This window comes from Humulus lupulus, chromosome 2 (genome assembly GCF_963169125.1).
Source record: "Humulus lupulus chromosome 2, drHumLupu1.1, whole genome shotgun sequence".
In the NCBI taxonomy this organism is placed as follows: Eukaryota; Viridiplantae; Streptophyta; class Magnoliopsida; order Rosales; family Cannabaceae; genus Humulus; species Humulus lupulus.
Window position 1 is genome coordinate 219,918,292 of NC_084794.1, and position 6,598 is coordinate 219,924,889.

Sequence of the window (6,598 nt, forward strand, 5' to 3'; positions counted from 1 at the left end):
TATATATATACAAAAGTTTATAAAAACATAATAAAATATTTATAGCTTGATGTATAATATTTCACTACATAAAAAGAAATACTATTTATTTATTTAGGTAAATTGAAAGACTATTTAATAATCTTTATAAAAAATATATAATTTTATATTGAAAGACTATTTAAGAATTTTTTCACTATATTATAAAAGATTAAACATGTTACCGCGTGCTCTTAGGCATATTTAGGATCTCCTTTAGCAACTTTTGCATTTGAACCGTTTCTGTTTGTGTTTTCGACTTTGTTCTTATTTTCTCCATAATCTTTAATTGAGAAAATTATGATAAAGAAGTGGAATGTTATGTGGATGTTTGGTTGCTTATACAAGTATTCTTGAATCCGTAGTTTACAAATTGGTATTTTCAAAATATTAAAATGAAATGTCTTGTTGTTTTGATAGCTTTGAGAGCACAATTTCTCATAGAATGCTTGGCCGATTTGAGAAAGAATTTAAACAAGCGGGGACTTAACTTAATGATAAAACATGGAAAGCCCGAGGACATTCTATCCAGTCTTGCCAAAACCTATGGAGCACATATTGCTAAGTGATTTTCCTTTTAAATTGGTTTATAAGCTCTGATCTGATGCTATTTTTGTGATAATTTTCGAAGCGTTAGAATGTGTGTATTTTATCTGATCGAGTTAGGTATATGCCCAAAAAGAAACTTGCAGTGAGGAGCTGATTGTTGAAAGGTTGGTAAGCAAAGATCTGCAGAAAGTTGTCTTGCAATCATCTTCAGAACGATCCAACAAGCCTGGTGGTTCTACGATGAATCCCAAGTTACAACTTGTTTGGGGTGCCACTATGTACCACATTGACGATCTTCCATTTTCCACCAGTAGTTTACCAGATGTTTATACTCAGTTTCGTAAGGCATGACAATTATTTTTCTTATTTTCTTTTCAATCATTTGCACTCCTTCTTGAATTAACAGAACAGGTGTTGTAGTTATGTCTAATCTTGTTCATTGGAACTAAAATGCAGGCAGTCGAATCAAAATGTTCTATTCGTAGCTGTATAAAAATTCCAACATCTCTTGGGCCACCACCACCCAGCATCGGCGATTGGGGAAGTATTCCGTCATTAGGGAGCGTTGAATTAAGCTCACAAGATGTAAGCTTATACACAAAGCCATTTTATTGCTTAAACATTCATCCAGAATTAGTCTGTTTAAAAAGTTTGAAAAGCCTTGGTACCATAAATTAGAAAAATAAAAAATACCAAATTGCTGGTCTTTTTCCCACTTGATGCAGGTCAGTAAGGGAATGAAGTTTGTCGGGGTGAAAGTGCTACACTGAGCCGAGTTTATGAGTACTTCTGGAAGAAGGTAGAGAAATATATTACACTATATTTCTTATAATACTTGGTTTTATTAATAGACTTTTAGTTCGTCTTTTGTTATGGACAGAATGGTGAGGTTGCTTTATAAGACATTGCAATTGAAAAAAAAAATACGATATGATAAAATAAAATGATACTTACCTAATGCTGTCATTGGAAACATGTACAAGCCAAAGAGGGAGTTTACAAATAAAGCATAATTATATGTAAACTTTAGGATATTTTAACAACTTTAGATTCTAGAAACTAGATTCAGTGGAACATTAGTTGTAGCAATAATGTGTTATCTTCTCCATGCATTTCCACGATTTGGTCAAGATATACAAAGAGACCAGAAACGGGATGTTAGGTCCTGACTATTCAACAAAATTTTCTCCATGGCTTGCTTCAAGAAGTCTCTCCCCTCTCTTAATTCATGATGAGTTCAGGCCTTGTTCATTTTTCTTTATATGCTTACAGATTTTTGCATTATGACTTAGAATACTGAAAAATGGGACAAGTTTTTTATTGGGTTTCAATTAATGTCCCCAGGTTAAAAGATATGAAAAGGAGAGGCTAGCAAATGACTATACATACTGGTAATAGTTTCTCTACATACTGGTAATAGTTTCTCTATCCCACTTAAAATATTGGCAATTAGTTTACCAGCTTAAATTAGTTTGGACATTTTGAACCGTCAATATATTTATTTCAAGCCAAAACTGAAATGAAAACCTCTAAACTTAGAAACAATATTTGACATGGACTGAAGTACCTTATCGTACATTGATGTTTAATTGATATTTTAACATGAACAGGGTTTTGTTTTGAACTATTATGGAGGGACTACTTCAGGTTTCTATCTATCAAATTCGGCGATGCGTTGTTCCATTTAGGTATATATTGTTACCATTTGATTTATCCAGTGTTTACTGTGTTAAAAATTTGTTTGCTAACTGTTTGAACAGCATTTTAGTGGTTGATGGCCATAAAATCAATTTCTCATTCAAGTGAAAACATTTAGATTTTATTTCATGTCAACTCTCTCTTGTCTTCTCTCTCAGGAGGACCAAGGATTATGGAGAAAAGATGGAGTCAAGACAACAAATTGTTTGAATCCTGGAGAGATGGCACTACAGGGTAGTTCCTTGTTTTTTAGTCTATGCTCCACACTACTGTGTATATTGCTTTCCTCTGATTTTCATCAAAGCATGGGCATTTATATTAAATTGCATTACCATAGATAAAGTCATACTTTTTGAGTCAACTTTTAATTGCAAGCGGATGTGTTTTTTTTTTAAAAAATAAATAAAAAATTGGTGGGTGAAAATGATGATAGAGATTTTCCAAACAACGTGTTATCCCTACCAATTATTATTATTTTTTTTAAAAAAAAAAAGAAGACAAAAGTGAATGTCTATTTAGATAATATATATGCATATCAAATCACAACAGATATGTTTTAAGTCGTTTTTTTTTTTGTGATTATATATAAATATATTTTGGTATTTATACTACCTTTACTAAAGCTTGTTGCTAATGTACTGAACATAAGATTGCTAAATCTCTAGGTACCTTCTCATAGATGCCAACATGAAAGAATTGGCAACAAGTGGATTTATGTCGAATCGGGGACAACAGGTAATCCTGATGGTTTGCAAGATTCCAACAAGAAGACTGATAGTGCAAAGCTTTATATACCCTGATGACCAATTAAATGATAGAAGTTCCTAAATTTCCATTTATAAAGCCTGTTCCTTATTGACATGATGGATACTGTCTAATTTTTTGCAGATTGTGTGTTCCTTTCTTGTTCGAGATATGGGAATTGACTGGCAAATGGGAGTTGAATGGTTTGAGACATGCCTTTTGGATTATGATCCATGCTCTAATTATGGAAATTGGACATATGGGGCAGGTACGTACCTACGATTTACACATAATTTCTGTTGAGAAAATGCTTTGTCCATACTTTTGTATCATCCACGTGTCTATGAAAGGACTAGATTGAGTTCCTGAATATATAGGAGATTTCTTGAATATGTCGTTTGTGAATGCCACCAAACAGCATGGCAGGATGACCTGTATATGTATATTATACAACCCTGGTTGAAAATGTTTACACTTTTTATTCCAAAGAACACCCATATTATATACAAACCTTTTTTTTGGTTTAGAGCCATACTAAAATGTCAACATAGCTCCCCATTAAATTGTTGTGGTGGAATACATGTAAGTCTAAATTGTTGTTGAGAAACTCAGAATCTTTCTACTTCATATATTTTTTTATAGAGATAATTGTCAAACTTAATTATCAAGTGAAATCCAACATATAACCTTGGAAATTTCCAAACATCTATTGTACTACTGCCTTTTCTGATGCTGCACTTTTATAGCATAAATTGAATACACATTCTAAAGCATCTGTTTTCTATTTAGGAGTTGGAAATGACCCCAGAGAAGATCGTTACTTCAGCATCCCCAAACAAGTAAGTCCGTTCATGTCTCTTATTATTTTAAGAATTTTTTTCAAGTAAAAGGATTTGAACTAAATAAGACCCAAATTTCTAATATTCAATTGACCGGGGAAGATTGGATATAGTTTCTTGAGTCTTAACTGATGCTACATATTTTTCCATGATACGAAACATAATTTCTTTTCTTAGGCACTCAGATAAACTAAAAACAGCTCAAAGTCAATATATATATATATATATATACACACTTGATGGCTGATTGTATTTTGTAATTTAAATTTCTCTTCTTTTTTTACCATATAAACCGGGGAAAAAAAAACAAGACAAGGTAATATAATATTTAAGCTAGACTTTTCAAGTGATTTTTGTTTGGAGTCCGTTTAATAGAAGGTAAGATTTAATAATTAAGGTGCTTTTAGCATTTGCAAAGATAAGTTAGTAAATGAAATTTGTGGCTTATAGGGGATTAAAACAGCTTTTACTCTTAATTTTATGTTTCAGGCACATGCATATGATCCTGAAGGGGAGTATGTAGCATATTGGTTGCCACAATTGCGAACACTCCCAAAAGATAAAAGAAACTTTCCTGGAAAATCATACATTGAGCAAATTGTACCAAGTTTGGGAGCACTACTACTTCCAGGTACCAAGGTTGAGACATGGCCTCGGGAAGAAAAGGCAATTTTGTACATAGAGGACAGAGAAGATAAATTTGAAGGATCAATAATTATTTGCTATTTTCTATTACTTTATTCATAATAATTCATATATGTTATGCTAAATCTCTGAATTTTTCTAATGTTGTGTTATTCTCCTAAGAAATAAACATGCAAAAGCCTCGTGGGAAAATCTTGCCTGAGGCTTTGCAAGGCTGGGTATTGAAATTACAAGTATCATTGGTACTGATTATACTCTTCATATTGATGTATATATAGTGTCTCTTCACACATTAAGCAAAAGACAGGAAGGAATGAAAAAGGTTACAAGTGGAAAATAGTCAATTGCCCTCGTCAAACATCGTCAGTAGAGTGCGGCTTTTATATCATAAGGATGATGAGTGAGACACCCATGCGATGGCTAACTAGTAATGTAAGTGTATTTATAATTATTGAACTACAATTCTATTGAATTTAATTTCTGACTTAGTTTTTTATTTTGTGTTTTGTAGTGTGGTGGGAAGAATACATATACAGTTGGCGAAATTAATGAAACTCGAAATGAATGGGTAGCCAAGCTTCTTGAGCGGATGAGTCATAACTAGAGTAACTTTTAAAATCCTAATTAAAAAATATACTATTTGTAGTTTTTAGTTAGCACTTACATAATTATTGCAAGTGTATATTTTGATCTTGTAATTTTTAGATTTGGAACATACTGAGTTTTATTGATTTTGTCTGCCTGTTGATTCTGTCTGAACTATGTTGTAATTATACAGGAAATTATGAATGAATATAGTGGTTGAAAATAGATAAATGGAAAAAATTCTCATGTTCTACATGGGATGTCGATCTCCAAAAAATCGTCGTCTTATGTATTGCAGGGGACGATGCTTGCCCATAAATTGTCATCTCATGTACTGCAGGAGGACAACAATTGAGTAGGAACTGTCATCTCATTTACTGCAGTGGATGACGCTTGCATAGAATCTGTCGTCTCATATACCACAAGAGACAATGTTTGTATAGAAACCATCGTCTCATGTACGATAGGAGATGACGTTTCTATTTAAATCGTCGTTTTAGTCTTTACATGACATGAAATTGCATGGGATGACAGTATTAGAACCGACGTACAAGAGTCCATACGACGGTTTAAAACTATCGTCCCATGTCAATTTTGTAGTAGTTTACCGGCATTGGCAATTTCTTCAAATAGTTTTACAATACCTTTAACTCTAACATGTGCTTTAATATTCTGAGATACATGCCACCTGCAATGCCCTTGTTGTGACTTATAAATATTTGTTACTCCATTGATGATGCTTTGATTTTTATAAAAAATGAAGATTAAGTCATCTTCATCTGGTATAAGCTCTTGTAACTTTGTAAAAACCTAAGGCCACAGAGCATCATTCTTTGAGTCAACAACAACCCAAGAAATAGGATATTGATAAAAATTACCATCTTGTGTCGTTTCAACGAGTACTACTGTAACGCCCTATTTCCTTAGAGTCATTACCATGTGATTTATACATGTGTCATTAGCTCGCTAATCAAGGTTTTAGGTTAAAAAGTGTGACTAAATTAAACTTAAAGACTTATTTGACAACATTGGATATAAAGATTTGGCCATTCATTAAAATCATAAAAGTTGTACATTTGAGATCTCAAAATATTGTTTAGAAAATGTATTACAACTCAAAAATATAATTACGGTCAACCTAAGCGACAAAGAAAATCATTACAATACTTCTCCCAAAATAACCCTGGTCATGGCAACCAGGTAGGCCAAACATGTACTCGCCACTCCACGCTCTCCAACTCATGGTTGGTCGACCTTTACTTTGCCATGTACCATAGAGCACCCATGAGTCGAAGCCCAGCAAGAAAATTCAACGCATAACAATTCACACATATCAATCCACAATATACAACAAAGCAGTCAACAGACTAAACACAGAGCGGCCTACGTCGACCCAGGTGCTTTACCAAGCCCTGGGTTCGCACTCTTCACCGAGCGGGTGGATACAGCACCCTTAGAGGGTCTCACTCTAATGGCCTGCACTCAGCGTGCTTAACATCGATCCCGACCCCTTGTCATAC

General features: G+C 33.4%; 1 pseudogene; it reads left to right on the forward strand.

Annotated features, from left to right (window-relative positions):
* Positions 1–522: 522 nt before the first annotated feature.
* Positions 523–4,921, forward strand: LOC133815181 (cryptochrome DASH, chloroplastic/mitochondrial-like; annotated as a pseudogene).
* Positions 4,922–6,598: the final 1,677 nt, after the last annotated feature.